This window comes from Arachis ipaensis, chromosome B3 (genome assembly GCF_059453495.1).
Source record: "Arachis ipaensis isolate K30076 ecotype BB chromosome B3, ASM5945349v1, whole genome shotgun sequence".
Classification (NCBI taxonomy): Eukaryota; Viridiplantae; Streptophyta; class Magnoliopsida; order Fabales; family Fabaceae; genus Arachis; species Arachis ipaensis.
The window spans coordinates 128,223,202-128,248,217 of record NC_142438.1 but is presented as its reverse complement, the minus strand read 5'-3'; the positions used below and the strand labels follow the sequence as shown (position 1 = coordinate 128,248,217).

The 25,016-nt window shown below is 37.4% G+C and overlaps 2 non-coding genes across 2 annotated transcripts; both read left to right on the top strand.

Moving 5' to 3' along the window:
• Window positions 1-272: 272 nt before the first annotated feature.
• On the top strand, window positions 273-380 carry LOC148572412 (small nucleolar RNA R71). The gene has a single exon (XR_015908277.1). It is a non-coding gene; the product is annotated as a small nucleolar RNA R71 (small nucleolar RNA).
• A 23,088-nt stretch (window positions 381-23,468) lies between these two features.
• On the top strand, window positions 23,469-23,572 carry LOC148572411 (small nucleolar RNA R71). Its single transcript, XR_015908355.1, has one exon. It is a non-coding gene; the product is annotated as a small nucleolar RNA R71 (small nucleolar RNA).
• Window positions 23,573-25,016: the final 1,444 nt, after the last annotated feature.

Below are 25,016 nucleotides of genomic sequence, written 5' to 3'. Positions count from 1 at the left end.
ATATTGACTTGTTGAGTCAATATTTTATTCTGAGCCAATATGGCATTCAGAGTATCAACTTCAAGAACTCCCTTCTTCATAGGCGTCCCATTGCTCACAGGATTCCTTTCAGAAGTGTACATGAACTGGTTATTAGCAACCATGTCAATGAGTTCTTGAGCTTCTGCAGGCATTTTCTTTAGGTGAATGGATCCACCTGCAGAAGTGTCTAGTGACATCTTTGATAGCTCAGATAAACCATCATAGAATATATTCAGGATGGTCCATTCTGAAAGCATGTCAGAAGGACACTTTTTGGTCAGCTGTTTGTATCTTTCCCAAGCTTCATAGAGGGATTCACCATCTTTCTGTCTGAAGGTTTGAACATCAGCTCTAAGCTTGCTCAGCTTTTGAGGAGGAAAGTACTTGGCTAAGAAAGCCGTGACCAGCTTATCCCAAGAATTCAGGCTGTCTTTGGGTTGAGAATCCAACCATAATCTAGCTCTGTCTCTTACAGCAAAAGGGAAAAGCATGAGCCTGTAGACTTCGGGATCTACTCCATTAGTCTTAACAGTATCACATATTTGCAAGAATTCAGTTAAGAACTGAAAAGGATCTTCAGATGGAAGTCCATGAAACTTGCAGTTCTGCTGCATCAAAGAAACTAATTGAGGTTTCAGCTCAAAGTTGTTTGCTCCGATGGCAGGAATGGAGATGCTTCTTCCATGTAAATTGGAATTAGGTGCAGTAAAGTCACCAAGCATCTTCCTTACATTATTATTATTTTTGGCTGCCATCTCCTCTTCCTGTTCGAAAATTTCTGAAAGGTTATCTCTGGATTGTTGTAATTTAGCTTCTCTTAATTTTCTCTTCAGAGTCCTTTCAGGTTCTGGATCTGCTTCCACAAGAATGTTCTTATCCTTGCTCCTGCTCATATGACAAAGAAGAAGGCACAGAAAAATAATAATAATAATAATAGAGATCCTTTATACCACAGTATAGGGATCCCTGTGTGAGTAGAAGAAGAGAGAGAGACAAAGAATGTAATATAATGGAAGAAACATAACTGTGAGGAGGGTTGAGATGTGAGATGAGATGTTAGTAGATGAATAAATAAATAGAATAAGATGGGAGAGGGAGAATTTTCGAAAAATATTTTTGAAAAAGAGTTAGTGATTTTCGAAAATGGTTTTTGAAAAATGTTAGTAATTTTCGAAAATTTTAAAATCAAAAGTAAAAATAAAAATAATTAGTTAATTAAAAAAGAAATTTTTGAAAAAGAGGGAAGATATTTTCAAAAATTAGAGAGAGAGAGTTAGTTAGGTAGTTTTGAAAAAGTTAAGAAACAAACAAAAAGTTAGTTAGTTAGTTGAAACAAATTTTGAAAAGATAAGAAGTTAGGAGGTTAGAAAAGATATTTTGAAATCACATTTTTGAAAAAGGTAAGATATTTTTGAAAAGATATGATAGAAATTAGTTTTGAAAAAGATTTGATTTTTAAAATCACAATTAATGACTTGATTCACAAGAAATCACAAGATATGATTCTAGAACTCAAAGTTTGAACCTTTCTTAACAAGCAAGTAACAAACTTGAAATTTTTGAATCAAAACATTAATTGGTGATGTTATTTTCAAAAATTTGATATAAAAATAAGAAAAAGATTTTTGAAAAATATTTTTGGAATTTTCGAAAATAACTAAGAATTTTGAAAAAGATTTGATTTTTGAAAAAGATTTTGAAAAAGATAAGATTTTCAAATTGAAAATTTGATTTGACTCATAAGAAACAACTTGATTTTAAAATTTTTTGAAAAAGTCAACTTCAAATTTTCGAATTTGATGAGAAAAAAAAGGAAAGATATTTTTTTTGTTTTTTTGAATTTTTTTATGATGAGAGAGAAAAACACTAAAGAGATGCAATGCATGAAATTTTTAGATCAAAACATGTGATGCATGCAAGAATGCTATGAATGTCAAGATGAACAGCAAGAACACTATGAATGTCAAGATGAACATCATAGACACAATTTTGAAAAACTTTTAATGCAAAGAAAACATGCAAGACACCAAACTTAGAAATCTTTAATGCTTAGGCACTAAGAATTCAAGAATGCATATGAAAAACACCATACAACACAAAACAAAAATTCATCAAGATCAAACAAGAAGACTTACCCAGAACAACTTGAAGATCATGAAGAACACTATGAATGCATGAATATTCGAAAAAAATGCAAGATGAATATGCAATTGACACCAAACTTATAACATGACTCAAGACTCAGACAAGAAACATGAAATATTTTTTATTTTTATGATTTTCTAATTTTTTTTCTTTTTTTGAATATTTTTTTTCGAAAATTATTTGAAAAACAAAAATAAGGATTTCAAAATCTTTAATATGAATTCCAGGAATCTTGTCATGTTAGTCTTAAAGCTCCAATCAAAGGGTCAGGCATGGCTTAATAGCCAGCCAAGCTTTAATAAAAATATGAGTGTAATTCAGACATGACAAGCCTGACATATCCTATCCAGAAGGATTGGGCATGACTCCACTGAGGTGATTAGTTGAAGGCCAATCCCAAAGCAGTTTGGGTATGGCTTTACAGCCAGATAGGCTTCAACATGCTTCATGAAACACTAGAATTCATTCTTAAAAATTCTGTAGCCATAGAATAATTTATTTTTGAAAACATATTTTTTCTTTTTCTTTTTTTTTTTTTTTGAAAACAGGTGAGAAAATTTTGAAAGATTTTTGAAAAATTTTTGAAAATAAAATATAAAGAAAATTACCTAATCTGAGCAACAAGATGAACCGTCAGTTGTCCAAACTCGAACAATCCCCGGCAACGGCGCCAAAAACTTGGTACGCGGAATCGTGATTACACTTTAATTATGTAAAATTCATTGCTCTTTCTTTCCCCGGCAACGGCGCCAAAAACTTGGTACGCGGAATCGTGATTACACTTTAATTATGTAAAATTCATTTCTCTTTCTTTCCCTGGAAATGGCGCCAAAAACATGATGCCAAGACCATGGTTCACAACTCCGTGTAACTAACCAGCAAGTGCACTGGGTCGTCCAAGTAATACCTTACGTGAGTAAGGGTCGAATCCCACGGAGATTGTTGGTATGAAGCAAGCTATGGTCACCTTGCAAATCTCAGTCAGGTAGGGTTAAATGTGATTGGATTAGATAATTAAAAGATAAATAATAAAGGATAGAAATACTTATGTAATTCATTGGTGAGAATTTCAGATAAGCGAATAGAGATGCTTTCGTTCCTCTGAATCTCTGCTTTCCTGCTATCTTCATCCAATCAGTCTTACTCCTTTCCATGGCTGGCTTTATGTGATACATCACCATTGTCAATGGCTACTTTCGGTCATCTCTCGGGAAAATGATCCAATGCCCTGTCACGGCACGGCTAATCGTCTGGAGGCATCACCCTTGTCAATGGCTTCATCTTATCCTCTCAGTGAAAATCGTCAACGCACCCTGTCACGGCACGGCTATTCATCTGTCGGTTCTCGATCATGCTGGAATAGGATTTACAATCCTTTTGCGTCTGTCACTAAAGCCCCGCAATCGCGAGTTTGGAGCTCGTCACAGTCATTCATTCATTGAATCCTACTTGGAATACCAAAGACAAGGTTTAGACCTTCCGGATTCTCTTGAATGCCGCCATCATTCTAGCTTACGCCACGAAGATTCTGGTTAGGAGATCTAAGAGATACTCATTCAGTCGAAGGTAGAACGGAAGTGGTTGTCAGGCACGCGTTCATAGGGAATGATGATGATTGTCACGTTCATCACATTCAGGTTGAAGTGCAAATGAATATCTTAGAAGCGAAATAAGATGAATTGAATAGAAAATAGTAGTACTTTGCATTAATCTTTGAGGAACAGCAGAGCTCCACACCTCAATCTATGGAATGTAAAAACTCTACCGTCAAAAATACATAAGTGAAAGGTCCAGGCATGGCCGAATGGCCAGCCCCTCTGATCTAAGAACCAGGCATCCAAAGATGGTTAAAAAGACGTCTAATACAATAGTAAAAGGTCCTATTTATAATAAACTAGCTACTAGGGTTTACATGAGTAAGTAATTGATGCATAAATCTACTTCCGGGGCCCACTTGGTGTGTGCTTGGGCTGAGCTTGAGTGTTGCACGTGTAGAGGTCCTTCTTAGAGTTGAACGCCAGTTTTTGTGCCAGTTTGGGCGTTCAACTCTGGTTTTGGATCATTTTCTGGCGCTGGACGCCAGATTTGGGCAGAGAGTTAGCGTTGAATGCCAGTTTTCGTCGTCTAAACCTGGCCAAAGTATAGACTATTATACATTGCTGGAAAGCCCTGGATGTCTACTTTCCAACGCAATTAGAAGCGCGCCATTTCGAGTTCTTTAGCTCCAGAAAATCCATTTTGAGTGCAGGGAGGTCAGAATCCAACAGCATCAGCAGTCCTTCTTCAACCTCTGAATCTGATTTTTGCTCAAGTCCCTCAATTTCAGCCAGAAAATACCTGAAATCACAGAAAAACACACAAACTTATAGTAAAGTCCAAAAATGTGAATTTAACATAAAAACTAATGAAAACATCCCTAAAAGTAACTAGATTCTACTAAAAACATACTAAAAATAATGCCAAAAAGCGTATAAATTATCCGCTCATCACCTGGCTTCGGGGAAGCTATAGAAAATTATATATCAAATCGAAGCCCTGGATGTTAGCTTTCCAACGTAACTGGAACTGCATCATTTGGACCTCTGTAGCTCAAGTTATGACCATTTTAGTGCGAAGAGGTTAGGCTGGACAGCTTAGCAATTTCTCCAACTTCTTGTATTCCTTCCACTTTTGCATGCTTCCTTTCCATCCTCTGAGCCATTCTTGCCCTGTAATCTCTGAAATCACTTAACACACATATCAAGGCATCGAATGGTAATAAGAGAGGATTAAACATAGGGAACTTAAGGCCAAAGAAGCATGTTTTCAATCAAAGCACATAATTAGGAAGGCAAATGTAAAACCATGCAAATAGTATGAATAAGTGGGTAAAGAGTTAATAAAAACCACTCAATTGAGCACAAGATAAACCATGAAATAGTGGTTTATCAACCTCTCCACACTTAAACATTAGCATGTCCTCATGCTAAGCTCAAGAGAAGCCATAAGAGAGTGAAGAGGAATGGTAGAATGTATGAAATGCAACCTATCTGTATGAATTCAACTACATGCAAAATATTTCTACCTACTTGGTTAAAAGTAAATAAGCTCTTCAAGACAAACATAAATCAGATTTCACTAATTCAAATCATATAATAAAAGACAAGTAAACTTGTGAGAAGATAGCTCATAAAAGCAGTGAACATATAATCAAGCATTGAACCCTCACTGGTAGTGTATATCACTCTAGTCTCTCAAGTGTATAGGGTAATTCACTCTACTCTTCTCTAGTCATGCTTTCTAAAACTTTGTTCTTCATCTAACCAATCAATAAATATTTAGCATATCAATGCAAACATCATGAGGTCTTTTTAGGGTTGTAATGGGGCTGAGGTAAAGGTAAGAATATATGTATGGCCAAGTGAGCTTTATAAAGTGAATCCTTGATTAATCTAAGATCTCACCTAACATATACATACTTTATATAATTTAAAATACTTTACCTAGCTACCCAAATTTTTTTCCACTTTTGTATTTCATGCTCAAGTATCAAACTTATTTTTGAATTTTGTCCCATGTGCATTGATTCTTTTTATTTTGCATTTGGGGTAATATTATTTTTCTTCTCTTTTCTTTTCTTATCCTTTTTTTTTGTATCCCCTTATTTAATTACTTAATTTTTTTTTTCAATGCACATGGTAATTTAATTATTTTGATTTCATATGAGCATGCTTCCCAAATTTTCAAATAACTTATTCAATTTAATTCCCTACTTTTTCATATCATCTCATGTTCCCATAAAATTTCCCACACTTAAATTATACACAATATCTATCTTAAACTAACCAAGGATTCAACTTGAGATTTTTATTTTGTTTTTCTGCTTAAGGCTAGTAATGTGGTTATGAAATAGAAGGGGGTTAAAAAGTTCAAAGTGGCTAACAAGGGTGATGTAAAAGGTATGCTTATTTGGGATAAGTGAGCTAATAACAAATAATGGCCTCAATCATATGCAAGCATGTAAATACACTAAATAATGGACATATAGAATGGAACAAAGCAAATATTGCAATTATAGAGAAGAAAACACACAAGAATAAAAATTTATGGTTAAATAATGTAACCATGTAAATAAGCTCAAAATCTCAAAGGTTGTGTGTTCTTTAGCTCAAAAACCATGTTCCAAATACAACTTCAAACAAGTTTTAACATAAAAATTTTTTTTAATTTAAATTAGTAAAATTTTTCAAAAATAGAGTCCTAAAAATAAATTTATTACTTTAACCAAATAGTGACTAAATGCATAAAATCAAACAAACATGCAATTAAACATGCAAATGCAACAACTAATTTAACAAAGAAAATTTAAACATTGGTGTTGAGACAGAAAGGTACTAACCCACGGAGATCGGTATCGACCTCCCCACACTTAAAGATTGCACCGTCCTTGGTGCATGCTGAGATGTGCAGGTGGATGGGTTGTTTCAACTGATGCTTTTCTTCAAGAATTGTGCAGATGGACTTGTTTGTCTCTCCTTTTAGAAGTTTTTTCCTTTTTCCATCTTCGGTGGCTAGCCTGAAAGAAGAGAAAAAGAAGAACAGTAACCCAGAAATAAAGATAAGAAGACAAATAAAATATGGTTGGGTTAATGCCAAATAATGAGGGTCTCAATTACATGGTAGCTACAACATGCAAGTGAGAAAACAGTAGAAGTACATGGCAAATCAAGAGTGCAAAAGTTTGCAACAATAGGGAAGAGAGTGTGGGTAAGGAGAGATAATATAAATTCATGTCAATGCAAAAGTAATACAGGTATAAAAGATTGGCATTGATAATATTATCTAACTAGAATAAAACAAGTCACTAAGCACCCAAAATAATACAAGAGAAGATGCAACAGTTAAATAAGAAAATTCAACACCAACAAAAAAGTAATAAATTTAGAAAAGAAAGTAAAAATATACACTAAATTAAAATGCAATGAATGAAAGTATGCAAATAAATTAAGTAAAATAGAATGAAGGTGAAAAAGAATGAGAAGTGAAAGAGATAAAGTAAGAAAGAAAGAGGAAAGAAGAAAAGATAGAAGAAATTAGGGCTAGAAAAGAAAAGATAGGATAATTGGCGCTGATCTGGATAAGTTGTGCGACGCAGGCGACGCGGACGCGTGAGTGACGCAGTCGCGTGGTGCGCGATAAGGTCAGGTGACGCGGATGCGTATGTCACGCGATCGCGTGACCTGATTTGTGCGATTGGCACGAGTGTAGCCTCGCGTTCGCGCAACTCTCTGTTCGAAACTCTTTTTGCCAAATTTTTGGGTGACGCGGTCGCGTGGTTGATGTGATGGCGTGGATGGCCTTTCTTTTAAAAATGATGTGGACGCGTGGGGCACGCGTTCGCGTGGTAGGGCTTGTGCTTCTAGCATGGTTCCATCCTCATTCCAGCCCAACTTACTGCCTTACACTCTTTTACGTCGATTTTACAGAGCCACGCGTTCGCATGGGTGACGCGGACGCGTGGGAGGCATTTTCCCACATGACGCGGATGCGTCAGCCACGCTCTCGCGTGACTCTCTGTCCAATTCTCTTTTCTTCAAAACGCACTGGTGACGCGGACGCGTCAGCGATGCTGCCGCGTCGCGTGCGTACTTTTCTTTTCTTCTTCTTTTTTTTTGTTTATTGTTTTTTTTATGAAAAATGCAAAATGCAGTATGCAGATGTTATGAATAATTTCAGGTTCAATGAAATAAAATAAAATTCAAAAACAAATAAAACTAAATAAAAAATGAAAAAGGAACGATTATACCATGGTGGGTTGTCTCCCACCTAGCACTTTTAGTTAAAGTCCTTAAGTTGGACATCTGGTGAGCTCCTTGTCATGGCGGCTTGCGCTTGAACTCATCCTGAAACTGCCACCAATGCTTGGACTTCCAATGGCCTCCGAGATCCCAAATCTTGTTTTTGCACCCGTCTTCTTGTTGATAATTATGATTTCATCCGGGTAGCAAGCAATCTGAATTCTCACTAAAGTGGCCAAACAACTTCCTAGACCCATTCAGTTGAGCTTTACACCAACCCTTGTATTGACAACTCCAACCACTAACCATCTTCCTCTTACTCTTAATGCCACAAAGAGCTCTAAGTTGACCATCCGTCTCCAGTAGCCCATATTCAAGTGGAATTAGAAAGCTAAGGGATATGAATTTTACCCACTTGAATGTTGTGAAGGATGATGGAATCTTAGGGGGAGGTATTTCTAACGAATTTGCAAGCTCCACTCCGTTGAGCTTTTCTCTGACAACTTCTACCTCTTTGCAAGTTTCTTCAATATCAACCTCTTCCTCTTGGTAGCTTTCTTCCAATTCAATCTCTTCTTCATTGCTCACCAAGGGCATGGGAGGCTGTGCTTCTTCTCCTTTAATCTCCATCTCTTGACCAACCTCTTCCAAGTCTTCAACCATGATATGCCTTGGAGGTTGTACACCCTCTTCAACATCAAATTCAAACGTCTTGGAAGGAGGTTATATGATTTAAATTTCCCATGGAGGTTCCGCATCTCCTAAATCTTCAACCACTTCCTCTTCTTTAGCTATTACGGTTTCTTCCACTTGTTCCAATACAAAGGTATGTTCCTCATTGTCCATTGGAGTTTCTAGTGTCTCCTTTATGCTGCTCTTTTATTGATTCTCCACATGTAGCCATGGGAGCACTTTGAGTGTCCGAGCGTTGGGAAGCTAATCGACTTATCGCTTGATTTAGTTGATATAGAGTTGCATGAAATCGATCCGCTGATTTCTTGAGATAATCCCTTGATTCTTGTTTTGCTTGGATTGCATGATTAGGATCATATGGCTCTTGGGTAGATGGGTATGGACATGGTATATATGGAAGTGGTGGTTCCTGGGAGTAATTGGGTTGAAATTGGGGTGATTCACATATGAAGGTGAATGGTGGAAAGGGGCTTGTGAGTATGGTGGTTCAAAGTTATGTTGAAGAGGGGGTTCATAGGCATATGGTGGTGGTTGTTGATAATCAAAAGAGTTCTCACCATAGCCGTTATCTGGTATGCCTCTTGGAATGGCTCTTGTCATAGTATGTTGGTGGAGGTTGTTGTCAAGAGGGTTGATCAAATCCTTGTGGCTCCTCCCATCTTTGGTTGTCCCATCCTTGATGCAAGTTGTCATTATAATCTCCTCTTCCTGCAACATAATTGTAACCAGACTCATAGCCAAAGAGGTGAGAGTTCACAGTAAAAATTAAAAACGAAAATAAAAACAAATTTAAATTAAAAGGTTATTGAAATTTGAATTTTGAATTTGAAAAATTAAATTTTGAATTTTGAAAAAGTCAACAATATAAAAAAGTTTTAAATTTTGAAAAGGTTTGAATTTAAAATTTTAAATTTAAATTTTGAATTTTGAATTTTAAAATTTAAATATTTTAAAATTTGAAATTTGATTTTTGAAATAAGATAAGATAAGATTTTGAAAAAGATATGATTTTTGAAAAAGATTTGAATTTTGAAATTTAAATGCAAATTTTGAAAATTCAATTAAAATAAAGGGAAAAGATATTTTTGAATTAAATGAGGAAAGAGAAAAACAATAAAATGACACCGAACTTAAAATTTTTTAGATCAAAACGAAGAAAACAACTTGGAGATCAAGATGAACACGAAGAACAAGTTTTTGAAAAAAAATTTTAATAAGTAAATAAAAACCAATAACCTCTTAATTTATGAAAAAGCAAAAATAAAAACAAATAAACAAACAAAAAGCAAATATTTACAATAACCAATAATAAGGCACACGTTTGCAATTCCCCGGCAACGGCGCCATTTTGAAGAGAGAACTTTTGCGTGATCTAGAATTCAGAATAAATTCTCGTTGCAAGTATAGTTTCTAAACCAAGCAATCATCCTTTCTTACAAACGTTTTGGTTGTCACAAGTAACAAACCCCTTAAAAATTGATAACCGAAGTATTTAAACCTCGGGTCGTCTTCTCAAGGAATTGCAGGGAGGTGTTCTTATTATTGGTTATGAGTTTTGTAAATTGGGGGTTTTGAAAGTAAGGAACAAGTAATTTAAATGATAAGTAAAATAAATAAATGACTATAAAATAAACTCTTGGCAAGGTATGAAAATTTGGAAGTCCTATCCTAGTTACTCCTATGAGAATGGAAGTTAATCCCACTTAGTTAACCTAAAGCAAAGGAAAGTCAAGTGGACTAATTAGTTAGATTCCCAAGTCCTAGCCAACTCCTAAGGAAAGACTAGAGTTAGTGGAATACCAGTCAATTAGCCGACATATCAACCAACCACGGATAGTTGATAACTCAAGAGCTTCCAGTTAATCAATTAAAGTCAATAATATAAAAAGCTAAATAAGAATCTTAGATCTGAAATACCTCAAATTATTAGTTAAGAAAATCCTAACATGAAGGGTTCATAAGCCAATTGGGCAACATAAGTCAAATACAAATAAAAGTATTAGAGTATATAAAAGTAAAAGAGAAATATAAATTAAAGGAACATTGAACCTGTGATGAAGAAAAAATAATCCTCAATCCTAAAACTAAATCCTAAGAGAGAGGAGAGAACCTCTCTCTCTAAAAACTACATCTAAAATATTAAAAGTGAATAATGAGTTGATGATTATGAATGGATGCATTCCCCCACTTTATAGCCTCTAATCTGTGTTTTCCGGGCCGAAAACTGGGTCAAAACAGCCCAGAAATCGCCCCCAGCGTATTCTGGTACGTATAGGTCGCGGGAAAGTGACGCGAAAGCGTCGTCCACGCGTTTGCGTGGATTGTGTTTCTGCCAGGTCACGCGTTAGCGTGATCCACGCGTTTGTGCACATGGCTTCGAGGGAGCTATAAAAAATTATATATCAAATCGAAGCCCCGGACGTTAGCTTTCCAACGCAACTAGAACCACATCATTTGGACCTCTGTAGCTCAAGTTATGTCTGTTTTAGTGCGAAGAGGTCAGGCTGGACAGCTTAGCAATTTCTCCAACTTCTTGTATTCCTTCCAATTTTGCATGCTTTCTTTCCATCCTCTGAGCCATTCTTGCCCTGTAATCTCTGAAATCACTTAACACACATATCAAGGCATCTAATGGTAATAAGAGAGGATTAAACATAGGGAACTTAAGGCCAAAAAAGCATGTTTTCAATCAAAGCACATAATTAGGAAGGCAAATGTAAAACCATGAAAATAGTATGAATAAGTGGGTAAAGAGTTGATAAAAACCACTCAATTGAGCATAAGATAAACCATGAAATAGTGGTTTATCAATTGATAATTGGAATTCCTATCCCCATTATCATAGTCACTTGTGATAGTAATTGCCTTTTGCTCTCACTTAGTCAACCTCTAACAATTGAAGGTAAGTCAAGTGATAAAATCAACTTGACTTCACAAGTCCTAATCAAAGACTAGAGTTAGTGAAGCTCAAGCCAACTAGCAAGTTTCAATCACCAACTAACAAGAGACTTATGATGATTCAAGAGTCTCCAATTAATCAATTCAAGCTATGAATATAAAGATCTAACTTAAAACCCTCCCAAGCATTTTATCAAACACTTGGAGGGCACAATATAAAAACATAGAAAACTAACAAGGAATATTAAATCTAAACAACCAATTGCAAACATCAATAATAACAAACGAAGAAAGGAACAATAATTAAGAAATACTTCAAATTGCATTAAAAGGGAAATTGAATCTAACATGAGAATTCATAAACTAAAATGGCAACATAAAGTAATCAATAAGGGAAATAAATAAACTAGAATCCTAGAGCAATTAAAAGTAGAAGAAAAACTAAATTAAACTAAGATAGAAATCTAAAATTGAGAAGAATTAAAACTAAGAAACCTAAAACCTAGAGAGAGGAGAGAGCCTCTCCCTCTAAAAACTATATCTAAAACCTAAAATTATGTGAATGAATGTTGTATGAATGATTCCTCCACTCTGCAGCCTCTAATCTATGTTTTCGGGCTTGGAACTGGGCCAAAAACAGCCTAGAAATTGCCCCCAATGTTTTCTGATACGTGTAGCACGTGGCTCTGTCACGCGTAAGTGTCGCCTACGCGTACGCATCGCTGAACTTTCGCAAGGTCACGCATACGCGTGATCCACGCGTGCGAGTCGCCTAACTGCATGGCAACTATGGGAAATTGCATATCATTTTGAAGCCCCAGATGTTAGCTTTCTAACGCAACTAAAACCGCCTCATTTGGACCTATATTGCTCAAGTTATGATCGATTTAGTACAAAGAGGTCAGGATTGACAGCTTAGCAATTCCTTCAATTTCTTGTATTTCTTCCACTTTTGCATGCTTCCTTTCCATCCTCTAAGCCATTCCTGCCCTATAAACCCTGAAAATACTTAACAAACATATCATGGCATCGAATGGTAATAAGATGGGATTAAAATTAGCAAATTTAAGGCCAAAGAAGCATGTTTTCAATCATAGCACAAAATTAAGAAGGAAAATGTAAAACATGCAAAGTATATGAATAAGTGTGAGTTTAGTGGATAAAATCCAATCAATTAAGCACAAGATAAACCCTAAAAAATGGGGTTTATCAAGCGACCTACCCTAACTGACAACCTCCGAAAGGTAAGACTAACTGATGATGAATTGTAAAGTACTAACATCGGTTACACTTTGAATGCAGATAAAACACAAAAACTTGTTGCTCTATCCAAGCAAACACTGACTTATTTGCTTGGACTCCAGCCGATATGCCTGGAATCACCCCAGACGTGATATGCCACAAGCTCACCCTAGATCAAAGAGCTCGCCCAATAAAGCAAAAGAAACATAACCTAGGTTGCGAAAGGAAGGAAGTCGCCATTAGAGAGACACAAAAACTATCGAGCACATGATTCATACGAGATATCAGATTCATATCATGGGTAACTGATGAGTCCATATTTTCCAGTATATTTTGGTTTGATTTAAATAGATTTCAGCATATAAACCCACATTTATTCATCCAAATAGCATGCTTTTGTGTTCTCTCCCTTAATTGTGCTTAAATGTGAAAACATGCTATTTTGTACTTATTTTAATCACTTTTATCCCACTTTTATGCCATTCGATGCCATGACATATTTGTTGAGTGATTTTCGATTCTAGCAAAAAGTTTGGCAAGGCAAAAGTGGAAGGAAGCATGTACAAAGGGAGAAAACATGAAGAAAACCAAGGAGAAGCACACATTGGAGTGTGCATGCGGACAACCACCTGTGCGTACGCACAAGAAAGAAATCAGCATGTGTGCGGACGCACACACCTGTGCGTCCGCACACGTCCCAGCGCGTGACTCATTTTTTGCAAATCGCTAGGGGCAATTTTTGGGCCTCCAGGGCCCAATTTTGGGATTTTCTAAAGCTGATTGAGTGTTATATGAAGGAAGGCCTTACTCCATGTGAAGGGGGGAGAAATTAGGGTTAGTTTAGCGTTATGTAGGTTGTTTTCTAGAGAGAGAAGCTCCCCCCTCTCTCTAGAATTAGGGTTTTTAGCTTAGTTTTCTTTTAATTTCAGCACTTTAATTCTTGCTTTAATGTAGTTTCCTTTATGTTTTTATGCTTTCTTGTCTTTATCTTCTTCATCTCTTTTGTTATTTTCTCTTTTATGGCAATTTTTATGTTATAAACACTTTTTGTTATTTTAATTCCAATTAATGCAAATTTATGTTTCCATGCCATTTATTGCTTTCTTGAGTTGTCATTGTCATTTCCTTGCTTTGGTAGTTTTAGAATTTATTTTAATGTATTTTAATATTATTTTATTCTCATGCACACCAAGTGTTTGATAAAATGCTTGGCTTAGTTTTTACATAGCTTTTCTTCACTCTTGGCTTGGAATTGTTGACTTTGGTGTTCCTTGAGTTATTGATGTCCATTCTTGTTGATATATTAGAGTGAGTTAGTTGATTTGGTTTCTCTTGACTCTATGTGACCCCTTAGTGTTGACATAGGACTTAGGGATTGAAATCAACTATGCCTATTTGACTTATCTTCGATGTAAGGTTGACTAAGTAGGATTAACTCTTCATATTCATCATGTGTTTGTGGTCAATGGCTAGGATAGGTAACCTTAGCTCTCAATTGCTTGCCAAGAGGTTTTCTTGCACTTTAAGTTTCCTTTCCTTGCATTTTATTGCTTTGACTTTAATTGTTTTGACTTTTAATTCCTTGCATGTTTATTTAATTGCTTTGATGTTTAAATTCTTGCATGTTTAGTTTTCACACTCTTGGTTGAAAAAATTGGGTGTTTGGGTGGAATTGAGTTGTGGATGTCCATTCCGCATTGTGTGAGAATGGTTAATTGGTTTGGTTTCCATTGACGCTAGTCTTTCACTAAGTAATTAGTGAGTTGACTAGAACTTATGGATTGAGATCAATTACGCCTTTTGACTAATTCTCAAGGAGGATTGATTGATTTGGATTGCTTCCACACAATTGCCATGTTTGTGGTCTATAATTAGGATAAGAAACCTAGATTACCCACTTCTTGGCAAGAGTTGCCATTTACTTTCCTTGCATGTGATGGTGCATAAACTTGTTATGCTACGATTTAGGAAATTGCACGATCGGCAAAATTCCTTCCGGCAAGTGCACCGGTTATCGTCAAGTAAAAACTCACAATAGAGTGAGGTCGAATCCCACAAGGATTGGTTGAGTGAGCAATTCAGATTAGAAGTGTGTTCTAGTTGAGCGGAATCAAGATTTAGATGAGAATTGCGGAATGTAAAATTGGCGGAAAAAGTAAATGACAAGAAATTGAAATGGCGGAATCTTAAATTGCATGAATTAAAGAGCAGAAGCTAAATTGCTGAAATTAAAAGGGAATGGGGGTGATTGCATGAATTGAGTTGCAGAATGTAAATAGAAAGTGGAAATCAGAAATGGGGAATTCATTGGGTGTTAGGAGATATTGAGATCTCCGAATCAAAACATGTTTATCTCTTCCTCAACCAATGCATTCATTGAATTTTGCTTGGCAATCTTATATGATTGGATCCCAATCCCTTGGCTCACCAATTCTCTCTAAAAACAAACAAATTCCCAATCCCTTGGTTTAAATGTTCATAAGAAGAGATGATGCTCGATCACTGATTATACCACACAGTTTCATGAACCACAATTTGGTAAGATTACATGTCACAATATCCATCCAAACCCCAATCCAATTCACTGTGAGAAAGCTTCTCTAGCATGAATCCTCCATTCCTTTCCCAAGGTTCCGAAGGATTCCAATTATGGGTAGTTTCTTTCCCAAGACAACTACCCAATGGAATTAGATCGAGAAGCTTTCTAACAAAATTCAAGAGAAAAGATTGAAGAAGAAGATAAACTATTATTGATTCATTGAATTACAATAGAGCTCCCTAACCCAATGAAAGGGGTTTAGTGAGTCATAGCTCTGAATTCAATTACAAAGATATGAAAACTAGCTAAATGAAAAGGTAAAAGTTTTTCCTAACTTAAATTCTATCCTATTTATACACTTTCTATATTGAGCTTCTGTTGTGTTTCTTGGGCTTTGAGGCCTCTCCCTGCTTTCCTTTTGCCTTGGGTTTATGATCCATAATCTTGATGAGGCTGTTGATCCAAATTCTGTAACATTCATTGAGCCAACTTAGTGATAATCAAATAATGACACATGACTCAATAAATTGAAATTTCAGACTCATCAATCCTTCAGGCCCAATCTCATAAACCATGATATTCAATTGGGTTTCATACCAGAGTAAGTTTAAGTTAATGTTTGTGCTCAAATACTAACTTAAACCGCAATATTTTTGGCCCAGAAACCTTTTCCAAGAGTGGCGTTTAAGTTGCAGTTTAAGCTTAAACTGCAGCTTAAACGCCAGACACTTCCAGTGATGCCTTTTGTGGAAGCACGTTTAAGCTTCAGTTTAAGGTTAAACTGAAGCTTAAACGTGGAAATGGAAGAAGGCAGCCCTGGAGGGTAACTTAGTCGAACACGTTTAAGCTTCAGTTTAAGGTTAAACTGAAGCTTAAACGTGGAGATAGAAAAGGCAGCCCTGGAGGTCGAACACGTTTAAGCTCCAGTTTAAGGTTAAATTGGAGCTTAAACGTGGAAATGGAAGAAGGCATCCTGGAGGTCGAACACGTTTAAGCTCCAGTTTAAGGTTAAACTGGAGCTTAAACGTGGAAGCTGAGAAAGGTAGCCCTGGAGGTGTCGAACACGTTTAAGCTCCAGTTTAAGGTTAAACTGGAGCTTAAACGTGGAAATGGAGAAAGCAACCCTGGAGGAGAAAACTTGGTCGAACACGTTTAAGCTCCAGTTTAAGGTTAAACTGGAGCTTAAACGTGGAAATGGCTCCCTGGTGCACTTCCCATTTCTGGCGTTTAACCTCCAGTTTAAGGTTAAACTGGAGGTTAAACGTGGCAATGCTTCCTGATTGGCATTCTCATTCTGGCGTTTAACCTCCAGTTTAAGGTCAAACTGGAGGTTAAACGTGGAAATGCTTCTTTGGTGAGACTTCCATTCTGGCGTTTAACCTCCAGTTTAAGGTTAAACTGGAGGTTAAACTTCAGTTTCAGCATTTCTTAGCCTTCATGATTCTGGCGTTTAAGCTCCAGTTTAGGCTTAAACTGGAACTTAAACTCCACATGTGATATTCAAGCTTCCTTCATTGATTTTGTTGCTTCCTTGCCTAGCCTCTTCTTCCCTGAAATCATCCAAACAATTGCATCAAAGTCTTGCAAAATTTCATGAGAAATCTTCCATTCATAGCATTCAAGTAATATAACTAAAACTCATGGAATTTGCATCAAAATCATATTGTTTGGATGGTTCATTGCTTTGTTATTCTTTTAACCATTCTTGGTTACTTTAAGCTCAAGAAAATGCATAAAACAACTAAAAATAAAAGAAAAAGGCTAGTGAAACTAGCCTAAGATGCCTTGGCATCACAACACCAAACTTAATACTTGCTTGTCCCTAAGCAAGTCCTGAGTTATTTGAGAAGAAAGTATGAAACAGAAAGCAATTACATTGGCTATATTAGCAAGCATTTGAAGTTCATCAGAAGGGTTTTATGCAGAAAGTTGCAGCATCACTTTTTCATTCTTATCAGGTAAGATTATCACTTTTTCATTGCATTCATCAAACACTGCTATGGCCTCTTGTTATTCTTATGTCCTTGGCACTTTTCTCTTCTTTGTTTTTCTTTTCTTTTTCTTAGAGCTCCTTTGCTCCTTGCTTGCTTGGTGTCATGTGTTGCACAAGCCTTTGGCATTTTCTTTTTCTTATCAGTGCACTACACATATCCACTTCAGGCATTTTAGTTCACATTTCTTCTTGAGACATTGGTGCCCAGCACCTCTTTGTGTGACTAAATGTTTTGTATTTAGGTTGCTCTTGATAATGGACTTTTGGTTGATAATCCCGGGTTAGTTAACCCAAGTTACCAAGTGTTGAAACACTCCTCAGAACCTATTCATCCAAGCATATCCTTAATACATAAACACCACAGGCATTTGTCTCAGAAGTTCAAACCATTGGTGCCTAGCTTATTTTCTCAATTTTCTTGCTTTTTGGTTACCCTTTTTCAGTGGCTTTTTCTTCTTTTTTTTTTTTTTTTTTTTTCATGGCCAAAGACATTTATTCATCAAGATCCATAGACAGTTTTCAATTTCTACAAAAAATGATAATTCTACACTCTAATTCCAGTGATCTGACTAAACAATCAAGCAAGCATACCACCACTTAATTCTACTTGATTTGTCACTAATTGAGCTAAGTTACTTTTGTTCAAACTTTTCTTTTATTTTTGGAAACAGAACAAGCATGGCAAGCACTTGTTTAAGAAGGTGAAGTTATATCCAAACATCTAGGCATTCACTTTATTCAAAGCAATAAACAGACAAATATACTAAAAACTTCACATTCCAGAAAGATTCAACATTTACAGTTTAAACCAGAACAAGCATGCTTTTGTTTGCCCTTTTTAAAGAATTATCAAGGAACAATACCACCTTGTGAAATTCCTTGTTTTCTCTTTGTTGCCAGGAAACAATTTGATTTCTTCTTCTTCTCCTAAATGTTGCTTCATGCTTTAAGATCCTTGTTTCATTTCCTGCAAAGAGTGATGAAGTTGCTTGCTTCTCAAGCACTTGAGTGGTTAGCTCAACTATGTGTGGGTAAGTATCTGAGTCTTAAGTTGGTGTGTGAACACCAAACTTAGTCTCCCACTTACTTCTCTGTGCTTTGAATCCTTGAGTTCTCTTTGGAATGAAGTTGCTGCTAAAGGTTTTAAGCATTTCTGTGACTGCTTAGAATGGTTGTTCCTTTCATATAATTCAAAGGTTGTTGTGTTCAGTTGCTCTTTATGGTGGAACACCAAACTTAGAGTCACACATTCCCCTTTGAATTATTGATCCACGAATTCATTGTTTGGTGTGAAACACCAAACTTAATTCTTTGCAATGCACAGAAACTACTTCACCCCTTTTATTGAAACAAATAAAAGAAACAGCAAAAGGGTATTACCTCAGGTTGGGTTGCCTCCCAACAAGCGCTTCTTTAACGTCATTAGCTTGACGGTCAGCTTCCTCAGTTGAGGTGATATTTAACTTTGTCCTTCTCCTCCACATCTCCCAAGTAATGTTTGAGTCTTTGACCGTTCACAATGAAGGTTCGTTGTGACTTTTCTTCCATGATTTCTACTTGTCCATATTTGGAGACCTTGGTGACAAGGAATGGTCCAGACCACCTTGATTTTAGCTTCCCTGGAAATAGCTTCAGCCTAGAATTGTAGAGCAATACTTTTTGTCCTTCTTCAAATTTCCTTGGGGCTATGTTGCTGTCATGCTTCTTCTTTGCTCTTTCTTTGTAAATTTTGGCATTCTCATAAGCTTCCGTTCTGAATTCTTCCAACTCTTGAATTTGCAACATCCTTCTTTCTCCAGCAGCTTTGTTGTCCAAGTTCAAAAGTTTCAAGGCCCAGTATGCCTTGTGCTCCAACTCCAGTGGCAAATGGCAAGCTTTTCCATATACTAGTTGGTAAGGAGACATTCCAATTGGTGTTTTGAAAGCTGTCCTATATGCCCAAAGAGCATCATCCAGCTTAATCGACCAGTCCTTCCTTGAAGTTCCCACAGTCTTTTCCAGGATCCTTTTGAGTTCTCTGTTAGATATTTCGGCTTGCCCACTTGTCTGTGGATGGTATGGTGTGGCTACCTTGTGTTTGACTCCATATTTTAGAAGCAATGCCTCTAATGGTTTGTTGCAGAAGTGGCTTCCTCCATCACTGATGATTGCTCTTGGAACCCCAAAACGGCAAAAAATGTGTTTTCTGAGGAAGTTCATGACTACCTTATTATCATTGGTTGGAGTTGCTATTGCTTCAACCCATTTGGAGACATAGTCTACTGCCACAAGAATGTAATTATTTGAGTATGAGGAGGGAAAGGGTCCCATGAAATCTATCCCCCATACATCAAACAATTCAAGTTCTAGAATGAATTGTTGTGGCATTTCATTTCTTCTTGGCAGGTTCCCTGCTTTCTGGCATTCATGGCAATGCTTCACTAATTCTTTTGCATCTTTGAAGATAGTGGGCTAATAAAAACCACACTGCAACACCTTAGCTGCTGTTCTTTCTCCTGCAAAATGTCCTCCATAAGTGGAGCCATGGCAGTCCCATAAGACTTCCCTTCCTTCTTCCTCGGATATGCATCTTCTGAGTATGCCATCGGAACATTTTTTGAACAAGTATGGTTCGTCCCAGATGAAGTATTTGGCATCATTTACCAATTTCTTCCTTTGATGTTTGTTAAATTCCAACGGTAAACTCCCAGTGGCCTTGAAGTTAGCTATGTCTGCAAACCAGGGTGCTTTGTGAATTACCATGAGTTGTTCATCAGGAAAGCACTCATTTATATGTGTGCTTTGTGCGCTTCCTTCTTCACATGGTATTCTTGATAAATGGTCTGCCACCTTGTTCTCTACACCTTTCTTGTCTTTGATTTCAATGTCAAATTCCTGCAACAAAAGAACCCATCTAATAAGTCTTGGTTTGGATTCTTGTTTAGCAAGTAAGTATTTTAAAGCTGAATGATCAGTGAAGACAATGACTTTAGATCCAATGAGATAGGATCTAAATTTGTCAAATGCAAAGACTATTGCCAAGAGTTCTTTTTCAGTGGTTGTGTAATTCCTTTGGTTATCATTCAAGACTTTACTGGCATAATAAATCACATGTACCAAATTGTCTTTCCTTTGTCCTAACACTGCCCCAATAGCAAGGTCTGATGCATCACACATCAGTTCAAAAGGTAAGTTCCAATCAGGTGGGGCAATGATAGGTGCAGAGGAAAGTTTTTGCTTCAAAAGTTCATAGGCTAGCATGCAATTTTTATCAAATACAAAGGGTGTATCAGAGACAAGCAAGTTACTCAAAGGTTTGGCTATTTTAGAAAAGTCTCTAATAAACCTTCTGTAAAAACCAGCGTGTCCCAAAAAACTCCTAACTGCCTTGACATTACTTGGTGGAGGTAATTTTTCAATGAGTTCCACCTTAGCTCTGTCCACCTCAATGCCTCTATTAGAGATTTTGTGGCCAAGGACTATTCCTTCTGTGACCATGAAATGACACTTTTCCCAGTTTAATACTAGGTTAGTCTCTTGGCACCTCTTAAGCACCAAGGCAAGGTGGTGTAGGCAGCTAGGAAAAGAATCTCCAAACACAGAAAAATCGTCCATGAAGACCTCAATAAATTTTTCAATCATGTCCGAAAAGATGGACAGCATGCATCTTTGGAAAGTGGCAGGTGCATTGCACAATCCAAAGGGCATGCGTCTGTAAGCAAAAACTCCATATGGACAAACAAATGATGTTTTCTCTTGATCTTTAGGATCAACTACTATTTGGTTGTAGCCTGAATATCCATCTAAAAAGCAATAGTAAGCATGTCCGGCAAGCCTTTCAAGCATCTGATCCATGAATGGGAGTGGGAAATGATCCTTTCTGGTGGCTTCATTGAGCTTCCTGTAGTCTATGCACATCCTCCACCCAGTGACGGTTCTTGTGGGTATGAGTTCGTTCTTCTCATTTGGCACCACAGTTATGCCACCTTTCTTGGGAACTACATGGATGGGACTAACCCATGGGCTATCAGAAATGGGGTAGATTACCCCTGCCTGCCATAACTTCATGACTTCCTTTTGTACCACCTCTTTCATGACGGGATTCAATCTTCTCTGAGCTTGAATGGAGGGTCTAGCATCCTCTTCTAACAAGATTTTATGCATGCATATGGATGAACTTATCCCTTTCAAATCGGCTAGGGTCCATCCAATGGCATCTTGATGAGTTTGTAGCACCTTGATCAATTCTTCTTCCTGTTCTTGGCTCAGGGCAGAGCTAATGATAACAGGGTGACTCTCATCACTACTCAAGTATGCATACTTGAGATTAGGGGGCAATGCTTTGAGCTCAGGTTTTGGTGCTTCCTTCTCTTCTTTCACTCTCTCTGGCATGCTTGGCATGGTTGTTTCAGCAGCCTTGATGTCACTAACTTCAATATCCTTGGTGAACTCCTCATCTGCCACTTCCTTTATTGTTTCCTCAAAAATTTCTTGTACTGCAATGTCCACTACATCAACCCTCATGCATTCCCTTAGTGATTCTGATGGATAGCTCATTGCCTTGAATACGTTAAACACCAATTTCTCATCATGTAGTCTAAGAGTGAGTTCACCCTTTTGTACATCTATGATGGCTCCAGCAGTAGCTAGGAAGGGTCTTCCCAGAATTATTGAAGCTTTGGCTTCTTCCTCCATATCTAACACCACAAAATCAGCAGGAAATATAAAATCTCCCACTTTCACCAACAAATCCTCAACTATCCCATGAGGGAATTTAAAAGTTCGATCTGCCAATTGGAGGGCCATTCTTGTTGGTTTGGCTTCCTCAATCTTCATTCTTCTCATCATTGTTAGAGACATCAAATTGATGCTGGCCCCTAAGTCACACAAGGCCTTCTCCACCATGACTTCTCCTATGATGCAGGGGATTTGGAAACTGCCTGGGTCCTTCAATTTCTGAGGCAATTTGTGCTGAATGATGGCACTGCATTCTTCAGTTAACAACACAGTTTCCTCATTTCTCCAGCTTCTCTTCTTGGTCATTAATTCTTTTAAGAATTTTGCATAGAGTGGCATTTGCTCTATTGCCTCAGCAAACGGAATGTTGATTTGGAGCTTCTTGAAAATCTCCAAGAACCTGGAGAATTGACCATCCTTTTCACTTTTCATCAAACGTTGAGGATATGGTGCTTTAGGTGTATAAGGCTTCAGGACCTCTTTTTCTTTTTCTTTTGTTGCGGACGGTGTAAAAGATTGTCCTTGTTCCTTGTCTCTCACATGTTCCCTTGCTTCATCCTCTGTGGTTTCCTTTGAGATCTCCTTTAGATTCTTTCCACTTCTGAGGGTTATGGCCTTACATTCTTCCCTTGCAATAGCCTTGGCAGCATGAGAAACGCTTGTCCCAGGGGTTTGCTTAGACAAATACAAAATTTGATTTTCTAGCTTCTGGATGGCAGCTCCTTGGTTTTGCAGGTTAGAATTTACTTCTTCCTTAAAAGCTTTCAATTCAGTTATGTCTTGACTCATGGTTGCAAGCATTCCTTCTATCCGGTTTAATTGATCTTGAAATTGTTGGTTCGGATTAAGTTGGGTAGGTTGATTATTTTGGCCATGATATGATGGTTGGGAGTAAGTGTTTTGTGTGGCTTGGTATGATCTTTGGTTGGAGTTTTGGTATGTGGAATTGTTATGTTGGTTGTGGTTGTAAGGTTTGTGGTTTTGTGGTTGGGTTTGTTGGTTCCCCCACCCAAAGTTTGGGTGATTTTTCCATCCTGGGTTGTAAGTGTTGGAATGTGGATCATATGATTGCCTTTGTTGGTTTCCCACATAGTTGGCCTCTTCCCAATCACCTCCTTCAATGCTTACTTCCTCTTGATCTTGTGTGTGTATTGCAGCCACTTGCTTTGTTTCTAATTGCCTGGTAAGCTCTGCTAGTTGCTTGGCAAACACCTTGTTTTGGGCTAGAATTGTATCAACATGGTTCAGCTCCATGACTCCCTTAGTGTTGTGCCTCTCTGATGCATAGTAGTACTCATTCTCAGCCACTGTCTCAATCACTTCAATGGCTTCTTCCACAGTCTTTTTCCTGTTCAATGAACCTCCTGATGAATGGTCTACAGCCTTCCTTGATTCATAAGAGAGTCCATCATAGAAAATATGCAATTGCACCCAATCATGGAACATGTCTGGTGGGCATTTCCTTGTCAAATCCTTGAATCTCTCCCATGCCTCGTAGAGAGTTTCACCATCTTGTTGTCTAAAAGTCTGAACCTCAGATCGAAGCCTATTGACCTTTTGTGGGGGGTAGAAACGTGCCAGAAACTTGCTTTCCACCTCGTCCCATGTTGTTAGACTCCCCCTTGGGAATGATTCCAGCCACTTAGCTGCTTTGTCCCTAAGTGAAAATGGGAACAAAAGCAGTTTATAGGCATCTTCCTGGACTCCATTGGACTTCACAGTGTCACAAATTCTCAGGAATTTTGTGAGATGTTGGTTGGGATCTTCATTAGCACTCCCACCAAATGAACAATGATTCTCCACAAGTGATATTAGCTGTGGTTTGAGTTCAAAATTGTTGGCCTGAATGGGTGGTTTCTGAATGCTGCTACCACAATTCCCAGAGGTTGGGTTTATGTATGAACTAAGAACCCTCCTCTCAGGAATGGCATTGTTTCCATCAGCTCTCTCATGGTTGTGAACTTCTCTATCCATGTTGAGATCTAGAGCTTCCTCAAAATTGTCCTCAGATTCTCCTTCAGATTCTTCTTCTCCCAGTACTCTCTTCCCTCTTGCTTCCCTTCTAAGTCTATGAAGGGTCCTCTCTGGTTCGGTATATGGAGGAGTTGATGTCTCTCCTCTCCTACCTGTCATACAAGAACACAACACAGGCAACAAACAAGTGAAATACTCTTGGTTAATGGAAGAGTATGGTTAGAGCAATTGAGGAATTAATTCAAACAGTTAGTGAGTCAGTGAGTTAGTTGCTTGAATTTAAAGGCATAAAGAAAGAAAGCATGTAACAGAGTGCAGAAATTAAAATTCAACAAGTAACTTGTACTGAATTAATCAAAACAAAAAAAATGCTCAATCTAGTTAACTTCCAATTGGAGAATTGTCAATCGAAAACCAATCCCCGGCAACGGCGCCATAAACTTGATGGTGCATAAACTTGTTATGCTACGATTTAGGAAATTGCACGATCGGCAAAATTCCTTCCGGCAAGTGCACCGGTTATCGTCAAGTAAAAACTCACAATAGAGTGAGGTCGAATCCCACAAGGATTGGTTGAGTGAGCAATTCAGATTAGAAGTGTGTTCTAGTTGAGCGGAATCAAGATTTAGATGAGAATTGCGGAATGTAAAATTGGCGGGAAAAGTAAATGACAAGAAATTGAAATGGCGGAATCTTAAATTGCATGAATTAAAGAGCAGAAGCTAAATTGCTGAAATTAAAAGGGAATGGGGGTGATTGCATGAATTGAGTTGCAGAATGTAAATAGAAAGTGGAAATCAGAAATGGGGAATTCATTGGGTGTTAGGAGATATTGAGATCTCCGAATCAAAATATGTTTATCTCTTCCTCAACCAATGCATTCATTGAATTTTGCTTGGCAATCTTATATGATTGGATCCCAATCCCTTGGCTCACCAATTCTCTCTAAAAACAAACAAATTCCCAATCCCTTGGTTTAAATGTTCATAAGAAGAGATGATGCTCGATCACTGATTAT